The sequence below is a fragment of the Calonectris borealis genome, chromosome 1, assembly GCF_964195595.1.
Source record: "Calonectris borealis chromosome 1, bCalBor7.hap1.2, whole genome shotgun sequence".
Classification (NCBI taxonomy): Eukaryota; Metazoa; Chordata; class Aves; order Procellariiformes; family Procellariidae; genus Calonectris; species Calonectris borealis.
Genome location: NC_134312.1, coordinates 109,407,505 through 109,429,845, shown reverse-complemented (window position 1 = coordinate 109,429,845; position 22,341 = coordinate 109,407,505). Strand labels below are relative to the sequence as shown.

The 22,341-nt window shown below is 41.1% G+C and overlaps 1 protein-coding gene across 6 annotated transcripts in view; it reads left to right on the top strand.

The window, feature by feature from the left end:
* Positions 1 to 6,475: 6,475 nt before the first annotated feature.
* NRIP1 (nuclear receptor interacting protein 1) overlaps positions 6,476 to 22,341 on the top strand; it is an 81,951-nt gene continuing 66,085 nt past the window's right edge. For 5 of the 6 annotated variants that reach the window (XM_075170462.1, XM_075170417.1, XM_075170454.1 and 2 more), the window contains exons 1-2: positions 7,556 to 7,773; positions 13,653 to 13,736. The gene's annotated coding sequence lies outside the window, so the exon portion shown is untranslated. Of the gene's footprint in view, positions 6,661 to 7,555; positions 7,774 to 13,652; positions 13,737 to 22,341 lie in introns of those variants that run through there. The other variant, XM_075170426.1, reaches the window with a different exon arrangement.

The window sequence follows — 22,341 nt, the reverse complement described above, 5'->3', positions numbered from 1 at the left end:
ACTCCTATGCCTCTGCCAGCTTCATGTCACATGTAAAATACTGGTATGATGATCAACAGCATCAAAGCTGGATTTGTTATATATCTAACATTTAGCAAAGCTAATGTCTCCTAATAAAACCTAGATATTTGTATGATAATAAAAATATGCAAAGATATATAGTTGGATCAGTTATAAGCACAGCTAATATGATTCTGATAAACTAATCACATAAAATACACTCAAGCAGAAACTTACTTAAGCTTAGATGGCCCAGTGATTTGAATTCCTTAAGTTTTTTGATACACAATTTAAATGGATTTTCCCATTAGGCATCTGTAGGTAAACAGGAGTAATCACTTGTGACTAAATCTGTGATGTTAGGTAGGTAAGCGCCAATTTTTTTGAGAATATTTAATCCTCAGAACTGGGACCGTGTTTTCCAAACAGTCGCCTTTTAGGTACCTAGCCAAAGAAGCCAGATTCTTTCAGAATTTTTTACTTGTTACTTTTCTGAGGGCTTTCATGAGTGATGTTAGGAAATGTTGGGTAGTAGTCCATGTTCTTTCTCCTTCCATTACGTTTTTGTGCATTTGTGAAAATTGTTAAGTGTAGGTTATTCCAAAATAATATTTTTTTCTTTTCATTATAAAACAAGAAAATCATAAAGATCTTGAGTACTTTTGAATTCCAGTAATCTTCTGAGGCCAACCTCTTTCCTTTACCTCTCCGTCCAACTCTCACAATGAAAAAAAGAAAGAAAACAATCAGCAACTTAGAAAAAAACCATTATAGACAAATGGAAAAGATAAGATGCTACTTTGGCATTTAAAACACTGGTACTGTATTATTTCATCAATAAAACATCCGTTCTTCTGAGGTATGAGGTATGAGGACTGAGCTGGCTAAAGTAAGGTACCCTGTGCCATATTAGAAATCTGATATTTACTTTACACTCTGGTGTTACTGACATCAGATAAAATAAATCAGGACTTGCTTGTTTTCCTTTTATTTGTTGTTAAATAAAAGAAGCTATTATTTATTATTTTTCTTACAAAAGGAGAAAAAGAATAAAGACATGAAAACTTTGACTTAATGTAACTCAAGAAAATGTTCCAAGTTAGTGGATGGGTAGAACCATAGCTTAAGTGTATTGAAATAATTTGTATTTTATATTATTGGTTTTCCATCAAAGGTTCTCTTGTTCATAAGCTAATACGTAGGGAGGTAAATATATTTAATAAAAATACACGAGATGATACACAGTTTAGCTTAACACAGCAGTTTCATTTACTTGAGTCAGAGCACTTAAGATCATTTGTACTAAAGAATATTTTTACAATTTTAATATGTAATTAAAGTGTTCATATATTGTAAAACATTTGCCCAGTACCTGTATTATTTTGAAGGGCAAACACAGGACACTTCAGCTTCATTTTTTTAGCTGCTTCCTAATGGTCCTTTCCAGAACTTTATTCATTTGCAGTGTGGTACTGGCTGCCAGATCACCGTATGTATGATTTGTACGTACTGTTCATTTTATTTTAGAACATACTGTTTCAACAACATGGCTTGTGTCATCATGAGAACCATGACAAAGGGTTATCCAGATTTCACGATAGCCAGCCAGAAAAATGGGGCCGTGAAACAATATTGTTAGCGAGAGTAACTTCTAAATGCAGAGTGTGAGAGAGGGCACGATACTTCAGTCCTCACTCAATCTGTTATTGCTGACATGGGGAACATCTTTGTCAAAGAAAAGGGGAAAATACGAAGTCTGAAAGGAACAGGCATGTTCTGAACGGTTTTGGCTACATGCATATAACCTTCTCAAATGTTATCTTTGCATCGTCGTCGACCCACAAGTAGTAACAGTATTTTCATAGTGTTATACCTGCTCTACTGGTACTTTCTGGTGTCAGTTTGGAAGCAGGGACTCCAGGCTGGTTATTTTCTGGACATGCTCATGCTATCAGGAACGTGACTCATCAGAGCAAGGTTCTCAGAAGTATATTTTTCATGCTTGTTTGTGCGAGTAGGATGAAATTGCAGAAAATTCACAAGTACAGGATGTGTTCTTCTGGCTAAACCCACCAGTATTTTATTCTGGTAAAATATTAACAATTAATGTAAAGTAGTCATACCAACTTAGCATATGCCCTTTTAATTCTTCCATGAAAGGTGTCACAGGGGCTGAAAGCAGTGTTTATTTCCTGCCACCAAATATAAGACCCAAAGTGTTAGTTCCTGTGTATGGTCAAAAAATGCACACCCCTCCCCCCCCAAAAAAAACGCATATGGGAAAGCAAGCTTCACCCTAGCTCATGCCTCAGAACAGATACAGTGCGCTAGAGGCATGGCCAAAACTCACCAGATGCTGCAAGCATATGATTCCTCTATGAGAATTTATATGGTACAGCTGTCTTTAAATGTTTTTGTAATTGAAAAGATGCTAGCATCTGGTCCTTTGCTTATTACTCTTAGATGAAATAGTTACGATCTGAAGTCTACTTTTAAATAATGCAGAAAAAAAAAGAACTTGAAGCGCTAAGGGTACATTTCTCTCAGATGACCTGCTTCGAAGTACTTGTAAAAATATAAGTAAACTGTGTATTAAAAAAAAAAGCAGCAGAAAACAACTCCAGTAGGAAATGATATGAGTTACGTATGCGTACAAATACCTTTATCATTTTAGATGTAGGTAGATAAAGTAACAAGTGCTATGTACTCTTGGTATCTTTCAGTTATATGAGAGTATATTACTCTTCCCTTTACACGTTACTGTGTAATTCAACTCCACCTCCAACAGTTGCAGACTTGCTGCTGGCGTGAACAAAACAGGATGTGCGCAATGGTACACCCTGCAGGAACCCTCGCCCTGGACCAGTTCTTCCTCTGATGATAACACTCATTCCCATTGCTTTTGGTTAGTCCTAGATAGTACCCCTGAAGAAGGGCAGGCTTTTCTACCTTACTACTTCAGATTTGTGGATGAACACTGATACGTGATTATCATTTATTTAGGCAAACCTCCTCTGAAGTCAATTATTGAATAAATAAGAATGATAATGATTCTTTTTTTTTTTTAATTTATTTTGTGTGCCTACATAAGTTCTAGAATACTAGGTGATTTAATCCTCTGTGAAGGCACCTTCGAAACAGTGGGTAATCTGACATATTACATGAATTGAACTAGGCTGAGTCAAGGATGGAATTTCATTATTTGTCTGTGTAAGGCTGACAAACTATCTTAGAGGAAGATTTAGTCTGGAAATTAATTTCTGTAAAGCTAGCTACCTTCTTGACCACATCCTAAGCCTTTCATATCATGATTGGATGCCATAAAGCAAGGCCTTAATTATTTTGATTGAAAAAGGTAGTTTCAGAGCTGTTAGTTTTTTTGAGAGGCTGAGATAGCCTTAAAGGAAAATCAAAATAAGAGCAACTGTAGTTCTCCCAAGCTCTTCAAAGCACTGTATGTGATTTAAAAATAGGCTAGCATTAGTTTAAAAATGTTTGGGAATCATGTAATAGCATTTTCATTTTCTTTTTGCAAATAATACGCGTCTTGTTACCACATGGCACAGACCTATGTGTTTTACTTCAGCAAGACAAAGACAAAGTTTGTTACTGGAACTGTAGCTTTGTTCATCATTTTAAAATGCATTGTTGAAATCATCAAAGTGATCAAAGAAAAAGTTGGGGGTACATAAAAAATTTATTTAACCATTTTTGAAACGGTCACACAGATTAATTTTGTACTTCAAGCATGTCAGAATCACAATTATATTTGGATTTTGATAGAATTCCTACTAGGTCAAAACCATACCTTTCTGTCTCGAGATTTATGCTTAGCAATTGTAAAGGGGGGTGTGTGCGTGTGTGGATTATTACTTATTTTTATAAATATAAAAAGAAGTGGTTCACTGATATTACCAAAGTACGGTACCAACAGCTCTCCGCTAAGTGCTTGCAATTCTGCAAATGAGTTCTAATATAACCTCTATAAATGTGTTTTTCTCGTCCAAGACCGATCCAAAGGTAGTTTATGTTTTCCTGTCATAATTGGCCTTCCATTTACAGGCATCTTATAGTGATGAATTCCCCTTGAAGAAAAAAATTGAAGGTATAGACACCACTCACAGATGGTAGGTAGGTAGGTACATCGGTAGATACTCATCTTTTATGCTTGGAGAGTGAGTGTGTGTTTAGGTTTGGTTGAAGACTGCACAGGAAGAACCAACAAATACACGTCAGTACTTTCATACTTCTTGAGAGACTGATTTCACTGTGTGCTGGAGTTTTTCCTTTACTTGTACAGAGTATTTATTTTGTATATTGTTTGAATTCTCATAGTTTAAGCAAATATGAGCAAGTGGCACAATTCAGTGTGATATGAATATTAAGTGTTGGAACTTGCTAAATCCACACATTGTATTATTAATACAGTCTTGGTTGATTGTATCGTATCGAAACTTGTGTCCTCAGGCAACTATATGTTACCTAACAACAATGATTTTAACAAATATTCCTCATGCACATTTTTTCTGTTGCTTATCCAAGATTCCTCATTTTGTAGGTCTCTCGTCTACGCAATGCGTTCCCTAAGGTTAAGAATGAAAGAGGTCTCTACTACAGACATTCTTGATTGAAATAGCAGCTAAATTGCTGCAGTAATGAGAAAATTTCCTTTTCCCTAGATAATTCAGCTGCTTAGCATTGAAAATTTTTGCGATAAAGATTCTTCGTGAAATAAAAAAATTAAAGATCATTTCTTCACGATCAGAATTTGCTAATGAGCCTACTATGGAAATGAAGAGCAAAACTCATTGTTTTAATGGAAGTATGATCAGGCTATATTATGAGACTTATGTTCTCAAAAAAAGAGACTGTTGTATAGACACTGTGACATGCAGTAGCTTTAGAAAATACTGCTGCGTTTCTGGAAGAAAGTGGTTAAAAACACATGATGATGAAGTTAACCTAAATCTTTCATTGGCTTAAAAAAATAGGTCAAGTAATACATTACTAGCTCCGCTGTAAGCCTGAACACAAGCCGTACATTCCAAAGTGAAAGAGGTTTTGCTCAACATTCCTACATCTACTTCCATTCGTGGTATCTCTAGGTTAAAATACTTGGCTTTTCACGTGGTTCCCTTTTGCTTTCTTTGAAGTGGAAATTAATATGTTCTTTAATACTGTCTTTTACTAAAAAGATGCTTGAATATACCATTTATAATTATTTCACCTGAGTTTTACAACTAAAATGTTGTCAATGCAGATACTATCACACAATCTATAAGCGACTTGTAAACAAATCTGTTTCTCTTTTCTCAGTCTTTAACTTCTAGAAGAAGTAAACTATCATGAAGTGTTCTGTAAAGCATTTGGCAAACACCATGCAAAGCGTCGAGACATTTGTTAAACCCAGGCACATAGAAGATGTGATGAAGGTCACACACACTTCGTAGCTTCGCCCACACAGCCAGGTTCAGCGTGGAGCTCTGGATACTCTCTTCTTTGATGGCAATAAGAACAACTTGATGTATACTGCAATTTCTGACAGCAGAGGTTGTGGGGATGCCACCTACCAAAATGGAGGGCTGACCCTTCTTGGAAGCTCTGCCCGAGGCTGGTTTTTCTCCCAAATTGTGTTTATTGCCACGTGGGCAAACAGCATGGCTTTGATGAGCCGTCTTGTCCCCGCTTCTCGAACTGCTTCCGCGGGGGGGGACAGTTTGGGAGCCGGGGGTCTCCCCCGCTCCCCGCCCGCCGCACCGGGATCGCCGGGCGCCCTGGCTGAAGCCGGGAGGGATGCTTCCTCCCCTCCCCGCGGCGCGGTGGCCATCCCCGCACCGCCCGGCCCGGGAGGCAGAGGCCGAGGGATAGCGAGGGCAGGGCCGGCCGGGTCGGCAGGGCCGGGACAGGGAGGGACGGAGGCAGGGCCGGCACTCCCGGGAGCCGCCGCAGGTGCCGGGGCGCCCGCTGTCCTCCTCCGGCGGCGGCCGCCGTGCGCTGCCGGGAGCCTCTCGGCTCTTCGTTCGGGGGGAAAAAAAAGTTTCTAGAGCGTCTTTTTTCGGAGAAAGGGCTGAAAATAGAAGCTCTAAACCGACAACAAATGGTAACCGCTGGAAGCGCCCCCCCATTACTCTAAGTGAGCCGAAGAGAAGAAAAAAAAGAGGCGTTATTTTTAAGCCACCGCTGTTTTCATTAAATACGGGTCCTCCGGCGCTATCGCTCCCAAGTTTGTTTCCCGGGGGCTCTGCGCCTTCAGTTAGATTAATTAGAGAGGGCAGGAGGCGACGCGACTTGCCTACGTGCGACGCCTTTAGCGGCAACCGGCTCCGCAGCCGCCTTCCCCAAACAGCGCGGGGCAGGGGGGGGCGGGAGCGTCCCTTTTCTCTTCTCCCTCCCCTTCCCTCCTTGCTCTCCTTCTCTTATCCCTCCCCTCCCCTCCCTGCTCTCCCTCCCCTCCCCGCGCCGGGGGTTAGAAAAGGGTTAAGAAACTTGGCTGGAGAGATGAATGGCGCGGCGCGGGGAGGGGCCGGGCTGCGCCGCGGCGGGCGAGGTGGAAGGCGGGGAGGATCGCGGCTGCGGGTTAGGCTTTGAAAGTCAGCCTCACAGGCATTGCAGCAGAGCCCCGAGCCGCGGAGGGGCGCGGAGAGGAGCGGAGCTCGCCGTGTATGTGCGCGGGGACGGGCGGGGGGGACGGACGGACGGACGGGCGGGCGGACGCGGCGGGGGGGGTGGCGGCAGGAGGCGCGTCCTGCCCTGTCCTCCAGCCGGGGTACTCCGCCGCCCACCTCGGCTTTGGGAGCCGCCGCCGCTCCCCGGACCTCCGCGCCGGCCCTGGCAGCCGGAGCCCTCGCTTGCGCGGGGGCCGCCGCTGGAGCCTCTCCTGGAGGCGAGGCCGGCGGGCGGGCACCAGGCAGCCCGCCCGGGAGGAGCCGCCGCTGCTGCCGCCGCGGCGGTGGGGGGGTGCGCGGGCCCGCTGCGGGGTGAGTGCGGCGCTCTTCCGCCGGCAGCCGTGCTGGCTGGCGGGGGAAATGGCCGAGCGGGGCGGGCCGGGGCTGCGCTGCCGGGCGGCGGGCGGGGAGGTGGCGGCGGCGGGGAACAATGCCGGGGTGAGCCCGGCGCGGGGGCGGCCGCGGCGGCGGGGGGGTGTTTCCGGTGACGGCCGCCCCTCCGGCACCCCCCGGCCCCGGTGCGAGCTGAAAGTTTGCCTGGCCAGGGTGGGCCGGGGGGGGGGCTGGAGGGACCGAAAAGTTACTAGTCTTTACCCCCGAGACCCGCCAGTGCTTTCCTGAGCGCTGGCTGCAAGCCTTGGTCCCCGTTTCGGAGGGGCTCTCTCCTCTCCTCCTCCTCCTCCTCCTCCTCCTCCTTCTCCTGGTGTGTCTGTGAATTATTTAAAGAGCCGCAAGCTCGGTGCGCAGCGGCTGCGGCGGCCGGGGAGGCGCCGGCGGCGGCCCGGGGGTGCGGGGAGACCCGGCCGCGGCCTCGCTCGCCTCCCGCCGCCCGGCTGGTTTCGCAGCAGCTGCGGGCAAGGCCACGCTTCCCTCTTCTCGCCTCCCCCCCGAGTACGCGTTACTGCCCGCTGCACCCCTGTCTGCGGGCGGGCAGCCTGTGCCTTGGGTCCTTCTCCATTGCCTCTTGTTGGTGGCAGACGCTCGGCTCCCTGCCTCCCTCAAAGATGCCTTCTCATCGCTTCGGGCTCCTTGGGGACGTCGCTGTTTCCTTTCTAGACTAAAGGTTACTTTTCCAGACGTGTTTTTGTGTCCCTGAAGCCCTTTAAAGGTGATTCCCCCCCCCCCCGCCCCCTTCCCCCTGCCTTTCTCACTACGGAACGTGTTGTTTGAGGCTGTTCTTTGTAAGTGTCAGTTGGCAATTAAGTTGGAAGGTAGCGAAGCCTAAAGAAACGTAGTGTCGGGGCATAGGCAAAATAAGGGACAGCTTTGTAACGTGCAAACAAGCCTTGTGTCTGTGCTGCATCTCTCTTTTTCTTCTCCTGTATTGTGGATTCTGATGGTTTATTAGGTTTTTAATTTAAAGAAGAATTCAGCTAAACTGCTTGACACGTGTTGAAGATGTTGAAAAAATGGTGGGATTTCTGGCTTTGGGGTTATGTTGATGTTAGGAAAGCTGAAGTGGAAGTTCTCCCCTTCTGCCTCATCTCTCTGGAATCTGGAGAATATGTTATTCCTTGTTTTATTTTGAGGGGACCTGCCTGCAGTGTCTCACAGCTCACAGGCTGATTAGAATTTAACTGAGTCATGGCACTATAAATGTTCAGCGATACTGTAAAGCTTTATTTAACAAAGAGTGCGAATCCAGTCTGTGAAGACCGGTGGGGAGGAAGCAGTCACTTGTGGAAAGGGGGTGGTGTATCCCTGAGCGAGTGGTAGAGAACCTTTTTCTTTAATATTCAAAAGTGATTTACTGTTTCTGGGACTGACTGAACACACTAGAAAGTCACACATTAAGATGCCATACAACAAAAGCTTTCTGAGCTGAGGATATTTTGTGGTTAAAATCTGATTAATGGCATCTGAGTAATTGTTGCTGTATGGGCGGTAAGAATTGCCATCTCGGAGAGCAGAAGTTCTTGTCCAGAACAGTGTTCAGGCAGGTTTGGGGCTTCTGCTGTCAGGGGCAATTGTTTTCCCAAACTTGGGGTTGAGAAGTCTGCCTTGTTATTTTGTCAGCAGTCTCTTGAGATAGAGTTGACGTTGACTCCAAAGCAAGACAGCAAGTTTGTCATGAGTGAGATGCATAGGTAGGGGTGTGTGGTTTTGTTGGGTGGGATGGAAGAGGTAACAAGTAGTGACCGCACGTTGAAGGTAGGGGTGAAATCTGACCTCCTGTTAGGCTGGCCTACAGTTCTGAGTTATCTAATGAGCCAGAGCTGTCAGTGGTTTTCAGATTTTTGTAGACCCTGCATGCACAGAATACAAGATGCTGTCAAATGCCAAACTGTACTGGATGATTTTTTTTTTCTGTTAGTCTTGAGGTAGAAAATTACTAGATGAAAACGTGCTCTTCCTTCTCCTCCCTGTACTTGTTTCTTTTTCTAAAGTGAAAGGTGTGCTAATCAAAATTGGAGGAAAATAAAATAACCGAAGTTTATTATAGTCATAAAAATGGTGTTGATAAGTAAAAGTGAACTAGCGTTTTTATATTGCAAACTTAAATGGATTATTTAGACGCTGGCTGTTATCACCTGCAGTGTTTGGTAGCTGTGTTTTGGGTGAATCTGTTCTGTAAAAGGCATCAAGGAAAATTTTGATTTTTTTTTTTTTTAAGTGATTCAGTAAAGGTTATAGAACTCAAACATGAATTAACTTTATGGTGATCATATTTGCCTGTACGTTTGGTTTAATGTGGGATTGGTTTAAAAGAATTGACAAAGGCTTGCTTGCTTAAAGCTTATTTTTTCTTTTCAGAGCTAACTTTATTTTTCTGGGTTTGAACATTGGCAAAAGGTTTCTGTAATACCAGCTGTATTATTGTTAGCAGTGAGAGCGCTCTTAATTTCACTAGTGACAGTGCGGGACGTTACTATATTAAAAGATAAACTACGTTCTGCGTTGTGCCGAGCACATGTACAAACTTGCCCAAGGCAAAGCTAGGGAGTTGCATTTCCCACAGTCAGCTGTCTCGCTTAAGGGTTGTGCCTGACACCTCCTTGCAGGGCTATCAGAGGAGACAGGAAGACTATAAAATTTTGTTAATTTTAGAATGGCTCTTCAGAACTTGCCTGAACCTCAAAACCCAAATGGCTTGTGGTTTTTTTCCTGCATGTGAAGGTATAGGGAGCGGAGGGGGTCCAGAAGAGAGCCTGGGGAGAGCGTGGGGTTTCCAGCTGGGCGTGGGGGCACGAGTCCCTTTGCGAGTGGGGCTTCGGCGGCCGACCTCCCACGCGCGGGGCCTGCGGGCAGGAGAGGCTGGGCTCAGCCGGGCTGATCTCCCAGCTGCGATGGGCTGGACTACGAGCAATAGGCGGGACAAATAGGATGACTATCCTATGGATTAAAAAAGGATAAATACCCTTTTGGGACAAGAAGTGCAAATTTTGAAGTATAAATCATTACCGCTCAGCAGGGGTTTAATGACAGGCAAGTGGAAAGATAATGTAGGTAGGGAATGAAGACTGAACAGGAGGAAAAGGTGTGAAAGAATATGCGCAAATGTACAAAAAAATATAAAACCCATAAACTTGACAGTCTGTTTAAACAGTCTTAAACTAAAGACAAAAAGGTTAATGGTAACGGAGTTTGTGGTTTGCTCGCTCTTCCTGCCAACAGGCCAAAACGATAAGAACAATAACTATCTGAACTGCGCTGGCCTGCCTATGGCAAATAGGAGGAAAGTATTTAAAAGGCTTGTGGCATGGCTTTTGGATATTATGGTGTTAGGGTTTTGCTAGTTGCATTTGAAAATACCAAATTGGAAACCAGCATGCTATGGTTGGCAGGCAGTACTTCGGGTGGACATCTGTGTAAAAACTTTCTTGCGTTCCCCGATGGGAAGATCTGCCTCAGGAAAAGCAGACAGAGGGATTACTTTGGTAAAGATGAATGCCTGTGTTTCTGGATTATTTATTTCAAATACTTAGAAGTGTTAACGGACCTATTTAGCACTTGAAAGAATTAATTTGGTAATTTATTTGGCTGTCTGTTGCAGGTCACTTGGCTTGGTGGTTGAAGAAGGAGAATAGGAACTAAGACTCATGTAAATAAATATTCATGTGTAGAAAGGGGAGGAAGCAGTTGCGAGCCATCTTAGTTTGGGTCAAACCTCTCCTGGCATAGTCTTCTCATACTTAAATTGTTACTGGAGCTCTTTGCTCCAGTAACAGTAGCAATCCTCAACATTGCTCGAGAGAAACTCTTGAGAGAAACTCTGTTTTCATACCACTTATTTCTAACTACCATTGTCTTCAGCAGAGGAAAACCAATTTTGCTTGTAGACAAAATCAGATTAAAAGCTGAAGCTACAGATCTTCTGTTAGTCACCAGTTTCTAAGAGGTTGAGGTCAGTGTAGAAAAGAAGCTCAGTGTTGGGGAAGACTTCTGGTGGGCTGCTCTTCCTCCTCTCAAGAAAGTTGTGAGGGAGTCATCATGAGAGATGCGGCGCTGGAGGTAAAATGTGTTTCAGTCTTGACTGAAACTATTATTTGAAAACAAATGAGGGAGTATTTAATTTGCCTCAAAAAGCGCTTAATGAATTTCTGTGTTGAAATGTGTCTAAATAGTATGTTTTGCTCGCAGAAGAACAGTATTTGTGTACTTGCTGGTGCTAGGCTGATACTGCTGCTCGGATGCTGATTTTTTTTTCATAGCGAACTTTAAGATTCATGGCTACCGGCTTTCTACTTCTTCTCTGTGCCCCACCCCACTGTGAAAATGGAGTGGGAAAGGAAATTGAAAAGGCTTTTTTAGTGATGTAGAAAGCAGAGCTCACCTCAGAGGTAGAATGAAATGATCATTCTTGCCTCAGGAGATTGTCCTGTTGGCGTTGTTTGTGTCATCACCTATCCCACTTTCAGCGGTTTATAATACGAAACAAATCAACAGGGTGTGCAAAACAAGTGATCCAGATGTGAAGTTTTTGGGAATAAGGTATTCTAGAAGAGCTTTTTTTTTTTGGTGGTTGCTTTTTTTTTTCCCCTTTTTTAAAAAACTTCATTGAAGGAATATGGAATTTTCCCCAGAAATAACAAATTCTTTTGTTCTTTTTTCTCTGAACTCTTACAAACCTTTTGTAGTCGCTTGGAACAATGCAGAAAAGACTGTTTAATGCTGACCTAAAGAAAATCCTGTCTATACATTGAACCTTGATGGCAATACAGTGTGGGGTGTTTGTTGTGGTTTTTTTTTTTCTCCCCCTACTAAACAGAAATCTGTCTTCTCTTGGAAGTAGGAATACTTAAATAAATTCACTTGTCAGACATTTGTCTACATCTATAGTACAGAACAGAAATACTGGAATTAACTATTTTTCTCAAATTAAGGTGACTTGAAAAGGTGAATATATATTTTTTATAAGTGCTGCTTCCTTCTGCTCTTGTCCTGTTTTTCCTTTGGTCACAAAAGATTCCACATCCAGCTTATTTGCCCTTTTAGCGAAATGGGGTTGGGAAGGCTTTGAACTATGGTTAGTATCACCTTTGTCACTGTACCCCTCATTTCTCTCTTTATTTTGACTGCAATGGTAGCTTTATCTCCCCCCCCTCAATTGACTCAAAATGTTGAGGATTGCTACTGTTCTGTGGTGCAAATTGGCTTTTTATTTTGTGATGTATATAGGGGAAGGATTTGAAATAGTGTCTGCATGTAGTGTTTCAGGGTATTTACTTATTTTTCGGCTTAACTGGATCCATTTGCTTTTGTTGGGTCTTGATGCTGGCAGTAGGCCAGCATGTTTCTGTTGTCTTTCACGTACCTGAAAGCTTTGAATAGGTCTTTTTTGGATGCTGACCCATCTATCAACACCTGTATCTTTTTTTCCTGGGTAGCACATTGCAGCAGTCAGGGTTAGATGTTTTCTCTAAGCTGGCTTTAGCCCGAGTGGTTTTGCAGAAGGGGGAATGCTATGAGGTACCCCCAATGCACACGCCTCCCGCTCTGCCTCTCTCCACCCTGCACACCCGTAGCCAGGGTCCTCTGTGCTGGAGAAATTCCGTGTTTAAAAGGTTTTCGTACATGGTTTTTGTGAGAGCAGAAGCTAAAGGTGAGGCAAAGAGGAGAACAACTCTCCCTCTGCCAAGCAAGAGGAGGGGGAAGCTCAGCGAGACAGGGGAGAAAGTCTATTTTTCTTTTTTTGTTATATTTTATTGTGGTTAAATTTGATTCTTTATGCCTAGTAAACTTGCTGCTTGGGTGGTAACTTGGTGACAGAAGATGTAACGTAATCTTTAATAATGAGGCTCGTCATAAGAACAAGGCTGAAATAGTATAAATAACAATGATCTGGGCTAGCTGTAAGTTTGCATCTTTTAGCAAAAGTTCACTTAGCAATAATAGAGAAGCGCTGAGAAGAATTTTTAAGGTGGTGCTTGTGATGGATAACGTGTTCTAACTAGGTATTATATACTATTTAATTCTTAAATATCTCAAAAGCAAATATTAACAGTTCTACTGGTTTTGTTTTTTCTAACTAATGTTTAGCATTACATTCACCAGTTATACTATGCTCTTGTCTTTTCCTTATGTATATATTTAAATTAATAGGGGCTTTTTAAAAAAATATGATTTTGATGTTCATAGGTGCAAGTTTGAAGTGTGAAGCAGTAATCGCTACGTAGGAAGGAGGGTTTTCGTGTCACAGCTGTTTTTTGAAGGAAAGAAAGAAAAAGAGAACCGTGGCTTTGAATCACAGTTGAACGTTGATTTTGTTCTTGCAGAAATACTGCCTAGTTAGTTAAGACAGTACAAGTCTAGACTACGCAAGTTGTTTGTACTTGTTTTACTGATGGTTCCTTTTGTAAAATTTTGATTTCTGAAGTTTGGAGCTATGTTTTTCTCCTGAAATAGAAATGTTATTTGCAGTTCTTACTAACCAAAATAAAGCATTGCTTTCTGTTACACCAACAATAAGAAAGTAGATAGAGGTATGCTGGATAGGAAAAATTGGTATGCAGACTTTCATAGGGTGATTTCTGCTGTTCTTTTCAGATCAAGCATGGAATGTTGAGGAAGAAAATTAATGCATCCTTGGACTCCTGAAGGAAGAGCTTTCCTGATGGGACCACTTTCAAGGTAAATAATTTATTTGGGTTATTTACCTTATCTTTTTGGTTTGGGGTTTCTTCTTTCTTGCCAAATCTGTCATACAACTGTCTGCCACGTGTAAGTCTTTTGAGATTATAATATGTTTTAAAGTGATAAATTTTCAAATTAATAACTCTCTTTTAGTGTAAGACACTCAGTGTGTGCTGGTTAAAGAGAAATAAGCATTTTAGAAGCCTTTGAACTTTTTGTATGGAATTTGCTGGTAAGTCCTGAAGACTTAGCCTACTTGTTTAGGAGGTAGTTGCTAAGTAGGGAGGAACCTGATTTACATGTAATTTCAGAGTGAAAGAGAAGATTAAATAAAACTTACTGTGTTACAATCTTATTTTTTTGAATAAAACAGATCCAAATTGAGCCTCCGTGGCAAGGGACCGCCACAGTAAAATCATTATTAGATATTGCATTGCAATGGCTTGTAGACATTTAGCACCACTGTCATTTTGTTTGGATCTGCTCCCTTGGTTCCCATTTCCTAAATCCTATTTTTCTTTGATACTGGGGAATAATTCCCTGAGTGTTGTCCAGTGATTGCTTATGTATACGCAGTTTGGTTTGTGAGTAATTTTATCCACTTGAGTAGCCCCGCTGTACTCGGTGGGCCTACATGCATGCCTAAGAACTTGAGAATGCTGATGAGCATAAAGAATACAATTTGGGCATGTAATGGTTGACAAGCAGTTGTTGTTTTGTTTCTGGTCTCTCCTAGGACTCATTTGCATTGCCTCCAGTGGCAACTTTTGTGAGCATTAGTAGGGAAGGCCTAGAAGCTGGAGGCAGTCATACCAAATCCCAGCCTGCAAAACTTTTAGCATGTCTGTTGTAATGGCACAGATTGCAGATGCAAGGATACATTTTTCTTAATAAATCCATGTGTTGCTTGACTTCGTTTGAATACAGCATTGGTCTGTGTACTGCAGTTTGAGCATCGTCAGCACAATAGAATATAGCGAAGTGAAATCATTAGAAAAAATCTTTGCTTCTTAAATTGAGGAGATTTGGCTTTATCCAGAATCAGTGTTTTGGAAATAAAGAGAAATCAAGATGAGGGGTCCATTTTTTTCCCATGATGTTTCCTATTTGACTCCTCAAAAAAAGAACTCTAGTGTTGCTGTAGTGCTTCTTAGTTGTCTGAGCAATTGTGTTTACAGGAAAGTTAATTGTGTTACTTGCTGGTCTCAGAATCAGTAAGATAGGCACTTGGAATTAAAACACAATTAATCAATGAGCTATTTAAAACTTGAGAATTGTTGTGATCAGCAGCAGATGGTCACTTATACAGCCTTGACAGAACTTAGTAGACAGTGCCTTTTGTGGCAACAAGCTTTTTGAAATCTTTCACATCTTCAAAAATAGTTAAAGTAATTCAAAACTTTGTTTCAAGATTGTCACCTCTGTTTAAAAGCAATTCTATTTAGTCAGAGTTGCAGAAATGTAAACTGTAAATAAGGGTCTTGAATCAAGCGTTCAGCTCATCGGTCAGGTGGTTAAGCTAAAGATTTGAGAAAATGTGTTTGTCAGTGTGTACATGGCTAGTAATCCTGACAGAGTTTGCATTCTTTTTTTCACTTCTAACCAGCATTATAAAACAGTTATTGTTATATGTGCTGTGTTTCGGGTTGGCTTTGTTTTTTTGGGAAGGAGGGAAGAACAGTTCATTGGCTATAAGCCCTAATTGTAGAATACCTGTCTTGGTATACAAGCTTGTACGCAGTTTTAAATAGCTTTAATGTAGAGTGCAGTAGAGTTGTGTCTTTATCAGAGATTTGTTTCTGTCACTGGAATTGGATTTCTTGTTTTAAGTCAGAGTTCTGGACCATTAGGATGGTCTTTCTCCAGAAGAGTACTGCTTTGCAAATGTAACGGTTGATCTTGTTGATGCTGTGTAACCTTCATGAAGTAAGAGATACAAGAGGGGAAGGTAGTCATGCTGTCTAAACCTGAGCTTACATCAAAGAAAAGTCTGTAGCACTGAGCTAAAATTTATAAATTATGTCCTTATTTTAAGTTTATGCAAGTCTGAGAAACTTCAGAAGATGCAACTCATGAAAAGATACAGATGAGAATTAACGCCTAATAGTAATTGTAACTGTTGTCGAAAGAAGAAGGTGGTGACTCAGTATGAGCAGGGTAGGCAGAGGCAGCCTTTAATTGAGGAGGAATTGGTCACTGGAAACCAATTACATCTTATTTTTAATGATAGGTTTTAGAGAACAGCAAATGAGTGTAGTGTGATCTTGGCTGATAGCATGTGCTTTTCTTGTTGGATAAAAACCCAAAAGCCTGAGGATATGAGGTTGCAAGGAGAAGTTTCACTTTTTTTCCTTTCTCCTCTGAAGAGGAAAAAGTAGGCTATACAAGCGGAAGAAACTCCACTTTTTTGCTGTGCAACTATTAGTGTTTGGATATATTTTGTCTTTGGGAATCAACATAGTGCTTCCATTTTGTCAGCCTAGGAAGTTTGGTAGAGGGATTGGTAACTTGAAGGGTAGAGAAATGTCCCTTGCTCTTTCTGTATCTTGGCATTTAATATTTTGCAGCAAACTTAAGTTTAACATATTTGAACTTGTACTAGATAGGGTTAATAGGCTAGAACAAAAGGTCAAAGCATAAGGCATTAGGCTTAATTAAGGGAGAGCAGGAGTGGCGGGAGTATGTGACAGTTAAATGGGTTTCCCACAGACTAATGTCTGTTACAGTGCAACCATGCCTCAACTTAAGTGGGTTATTTTGTGCAAAGGGCAGCAGTGATTAGCAGTTTGACATGCCAGACGTTTCTGGCCAATCCCATCTGTTTTAGAGGTTAAAAAAGCACACCTTTATGAGCTGATAGATTGATTTGTGTGCCCGTCTGGTAAAGATTAGAAGTCCAAGGCCGGTGCTGTAAATGCCAGTTATAGAATATTGTACTTTCTTAGTTGCTCTTTGTTTAAACTGTCAACTGTGTTGTAATGGGGCTAACAGCTATAAAAGTGACCGTGCAATACGAAGACCGCGGCAGGGCTGCTGCGGCAAGTGTTTTGAACCAGAAGGGTCCGGGAGGAACATTTCCTCCTTCATCAGGTTTGTTTTGAATGTGGGCCTGTAGGCTTTGGTCGTCTTGCAATGCTTTGCTTGGAAGGGGAATTGAGCTTCACGCGCTCCTACGTAAGGCTCACACCTTTTCTTTGTAGCAGTCGCTGTTCAGGTGCTTGTCCGGAGGTTACCAGGACACAGCACGAGCAGTTTTCCAGCTCCGAGCGGGGTCAGCTGGAAGAGAATTTCAGTACTTAGAAGGTTTCAGTGTTTATCTTAACTTCATTATGCTCTCTGTACCCTTCCCATTCCATTGCTTAACTGGGATACGTGCATATTTTGTTGGGTTTCTTTCCTTTGTAGCTCTCTGGTTAGTTTTTCTGATTGTATCATGAGGTTGCCTTGTAAGCCTAAAATAAAACAGGTAGCATAATAAGTCTTGACTGTTTCTTGTCATCTTTATGACTTTGTAAAGTCAAAGTTACATTACTAGTAATATAAGACTATTAATAAATCGTTGATGCAATGAAACTGTTTTTGATAGTGTTCAAGGTTCATACATAGTTGAAGGTGATTATCCTATTTTAAAATCAGGCAGAGGTCAGACTGTATTGTAAGATAACTGACTGTGGCCCAAATGGTATGTGATAGCTTCAAGACCGATGACAGTTTTCCTCACTTTAAATACATACGTGGTTTTAAATTAAATCGTTAACTATAAATGTATTTTGTGGCAATATACTGATTAACTTCCTTTGTGTTTTGTGAAAAGCAGTGAGATATATGTGCTTACTTAAAATTAATACTTAAAGCTCTCATTTTTAAAAGACATTGTTTAAGTTTTCCCTATTCTCTCTCTCTTCTCCATTCAAGCAGTGACACTTGTGGCTAAATAGAACTGAGAAATAAAAGTGCATGAAATTAACATTTGGCACTTTGCATTTAACGTTCCTACTTTAACTTTAAAATTAGTCACCTGTCTAAGATTTCTTGTTTTCCTCCTTGCAGGTATGATTTTCTTTCCCTTGCTCCATTTAAAAAAAAAAAAAAAAAAAAGATAGTAATGACTTGATATTCATACTTCATATTCATATAAAGACTGCTCCACATACCTGAGCTGTAACAGCTGTGGCCTGTTCCTGAAGAGATTTACTAATTTGTGATTTATGAGCAACTTGTCTTCACCTTACCTAGCTTTGTAAGAGCTGCCTTAGTTTTTCTTTTGTTCTTGTGAAAGTCTCTTCCTCTTACTTCTGTTTGAAATACCTAGAAATATTTTCAGTGTCCTTTAGGATGAGCCAGGCAACATCATTATCTTGCAGTTTATTTAGTAACATGGAGCTGAAATGGGCATATGCAGCATCATGTTCTCTATGGAATAATATCTATTTAAATGATTTGGATCTAATACATATTTACATGAAAAAACGTCTTGCCCTTCTCTGTGGGGAGAGAAGGTGAACAAGCATAAATTTTATAATACTCATTGCTTCTCTTGCACTAAATCATACTTAAATTGCAGAAGGTTGTTGGCTTGAGAGTTGTGTAAAAAGTGCTTGGCTAGTAAAGTGAGGGTGCAGGGAGATTTATCTAATTTAATACTAAGAAAATGTTGTCAGCTGCAGTGCATTGATATGGGATTGCCTAAATCCAAAAGCTGTACTTTAGGTTTTTATATATGCATATTTGTAATATTTTCGTGGTTATAATACACAAACTATAATCCTGAAACAATCCATTAGTGCAGTGTGCACGTATGCTATATTTTGGCTAATTTGATTGCTATTGATCGTACCTGAGCCATTATCTAATATCTTGGGAATGGGATGGACGCTGTGTCTGCTTTTCTGCTGTTTCAGGGCAGAACACACTTTATCAAGTTTCTTGCAGAAGTCGTTGTTAAAATATTTATAATTGCTGCTTAAGTGTAATTAGCATTTCCTGCTCTAAGTGTAGCACAGATTGAATAATAAAGGTTTTCAGGCAGCATGATAAAGATTGTATTCAGGACTAAACACAGAATATTTTCTCCCCATATCTTAAGGATATAGTCTAGCTTTGTTCATGGAAAGTGGAAGTCTAGGCAGTGATTTTTATTAGGCTTGGGCTCTTCTCCGAGTCTGCATAGTTCATGGAATCAGTATGGTGGCTTCTCTTCTACTGTTCCACTTCTGTCATTGGATAAATCTCAGCAAAACTATTCAGTGTAGCATTACTGAATGTAACAGGGCACTATACCAAATATTCTGTTACAGTTAGTGATTCTGCTGTATTTTTTTTTTAATATCTCTTCTTTTGTATTGTGCCTTTCAATTAGACTATTATAAAATATTTGCATAAGACATTCATATGGCTTGATTGGCCATTAGGTGTTAAAAACAATTCTGAACTGTCCATTGTTTTCAACTTTGAACAGTCTTCAAAAAAAGAAAGGATGCACTCAGTCTTTGGTGTTTCAGAGGATTTGCTTTTTTCATGTAGTTGATGAAAAGGCGAGCACTTGGTTGGTGTCCCTGGCTCTTTACAAACTGGGTAGAAAGGATGCTGCACCATGCTTGTGTGAACTGGCCGACTATGGATTTCTCCTTATTTTAGATTTCCATACTCTTTGACCTTGTAGTCGTTGACTTTGGTCTGGAACGATTTCAAAGTCATGTAAATGAATGTAATTAAGGTATTGCTTATCATCTTGGAGAGTTCAGAGAGATGCTTATTGGCTAGAAAGGTTTGTTTACTTAATATGGAAGGTTAATATAAGGTTAAATTTTACTGTGTAGAATGGCTTCATAATGTTTTTATTTAGCAGCCGAAGAAAATAGTGTTTGAAAAGGCAAATAATAGTTTTACTTGACCTCCATGTGTTTCCTGTAGCTTGCATTATTGGGAAAATTTATCTTCATTGCATAGTCTTATTACAGTTTTCCTTTCTCCTCGTTCTGCAAAGGGAACCTCTTAGAACTATTCGTAGGCCTTTGTGTAGGAAAGGAGCTACATTAAGGAAGGAAGTGCAAAAATATTTGACAATAATTGCTATAAGTAGTCCATCCACTTCCACGTATGTCTCTTGTTCCCCCTCGCTCTTTTTGCCAGAATGGGATTCATGCTTTGTTCCTTAGTGCTTCTTCTGTTTTTATTCCCACTGCTGCCAAAATGAGGTGAAAAAGCAGTGTAAAACAGCAGGGAAGAACATCAAGGTACTGGTTTCTGCCGTCACTTCTCAGGCAGTAGAAAGAACAGGACCTAGGCCTTCATTTTCTTGTCTGTAGCCTTCAGCTTTGTTTCGATATAGTTGTTTTGCTTATCGTTTATGGAAAAAATTGCTTGCCTAAGTGTTGTTTTCTCTCCACTTGCTTTGGATTTTTTTGGAGTTATCAAAAAGGTGAGTACATAAGAAGCGTCATGTAAAAAAACAAAAAACAAAAAAAAAAAAAAAAACAAAAAAAAAAAAAGAAGGAAAACCTCTCTTCCCACATCTTCTTCATCTCCTGCTCATGGCCATTTTTCTAGAAACGCAGCTCCCGGCTGCAGAAGCGGACATCCCGGTGGTGTCCAGGCAAGCTGTGTTCTGCCAGTCCTGTACTGGGCCGAGTTTGATGGGGAAGGACAAAGCTACGTCAAACTTGGAAACAGCTTTTTCTGCACAGCTCTTTCTGGAACCATTTGGGCAATAAGGGCCAGCCATGTTGGCCTTATTTTGCAGAGTACTTGCTTTTGTCATTTCTTTCTCGTGTGACAAGAGTAGTACATGGACTCCTCGCTGTTGAGGTAGCTAACTTTCTTCTGCTTACTAGAACTTCATGTGCTAAATTAATTACGCTACAATGAGAATATGCTTCAAAGCTGATTAATTCAATGAATAGTCTTATCCGACTATTTCTAGCTTGTGGAGATACCCTATAACTCATACCCAAGAGCATCCTCCCCCTTCCATTTTTGTAAGAGCTTCTAGTCCGTGCTTCCTAAACGTGCGGCTAGGACAATAGCCTGATTTTTCTTGAATTCATAATAATAATCATAACTTGAAGTGATCTAAAGGTGCTTTCAGAAGAGAGATAAGCAAAATCTCTCTTGGGTGAGATGTGAGAAGGAGGAGAAGCAGCTGAAGTTCAAAACCAGAATATAATGATCTAAAAGGGGTGTGGGGTGGGGAGGAGGAACACCACAGATGAGTGTGAAATCCTTCGCCTTTGAAATTGGAAGGAATGGTGCTGTTGACTTCAGTAAGGGCACAGTTTCACCTGAATTCCAAGATCATATGTTAAAGTCCAAGAACTCCCTGAATAATGGAGAAGAGGTGTATGATTATGGGTGGAAAGGCAAAAGCAGCTGAAAAGTGTCCTTTATCTGTTACTTCAGGCCCTATTTATGGGAAATAAGGGAAGAATCTATGCATCTTTGCCATTCACTTTTGCTTAGCTAACATACTAAGTGCAAATCTGCTCTGAACGGCTCAACAGTGGCCAGGTAAGAGTGCAAAATTTTTTGAATAAATATTTTGCCTTGCTGCTGGAGGTCAAGATTTCTCAAGAATCAGTCCTGATCCTCTCAACTTACTGGTGTTTAATTCTCTGCTACCTTAAGTTTTATCCTGCTACAAAATAAATGCAAAAGGAACATTTAATAAACTGTGCTGATAGCATTTTCTGACCTCTTTGCACTCCTTCACATAGGTTTAACTGTCGAGATGAAAAGATAACAAGGTTGTGCAGGCTCACATTTACTGTTTACTGAACTCTGGTTTGTCTTTGGATTGCAATATCAAACGTGGAAGTTTGATAGCATCTTTTGCATATAGCTCTTCAACACAGCTGTCTTTGTGAGTCCTTGCTCACAAACTTTATTTTTGTGTGGGTTTTTTTTTTTAAGCTGGTTTGTCACGTGCCCAAGGCTATCTCAGCACGCATGTGACCGAACTGGTTTTTGATCTGAAATGCATAGAAGGTCACTTTCCCAAACTTTATCTTCTGGACCTCAAGTTTTATCATTAGTCATTTTCTACTGTGAATTCCCTTAATGGAAAAAGGGTCTGTTCAATGTGCTCTTCAGGCTTTCCAGGCGATTTCACTTTTGCATTATCCTGCTCTGGTTTTATTTTCAAAGTATTCTAATGTGCAGTAAGGAGAGATGAACAGTATTTGGACACTACTTTTTGGGTAATATTGGGTATTTTGGGTTACAATGCTGTATGGTTCCTTTAGCTCTGATGTCTTCAGAGTCTTGTCTAGGCAAATAGTAGCTGTATTTTGTCTTGACATAACTGAACTTAAGCATTAAAGCAGGTCTTAAAATATTCTCTTTGTGCTGATGATCACACTATTTCTGTGGCTCCTACCTATGACTCTTGTTATTTTTTGAGGAAAACTCTGCATGCTTCACAAGATACCAGGAGCACAGAAACAATCAAATTTCCTCTGTGCGGCCTTTTGGGGATGTTGTAGGCCATTGCTGTTCTGCTACTTAAGTAGATTTAGAGCTTCAGATATCAGTTACTCTTTGGATAATGGATTGTATGAATTTAACATATAAGCATGCTCGTCTCCTTTTCCTGTCCTCCCTAAAG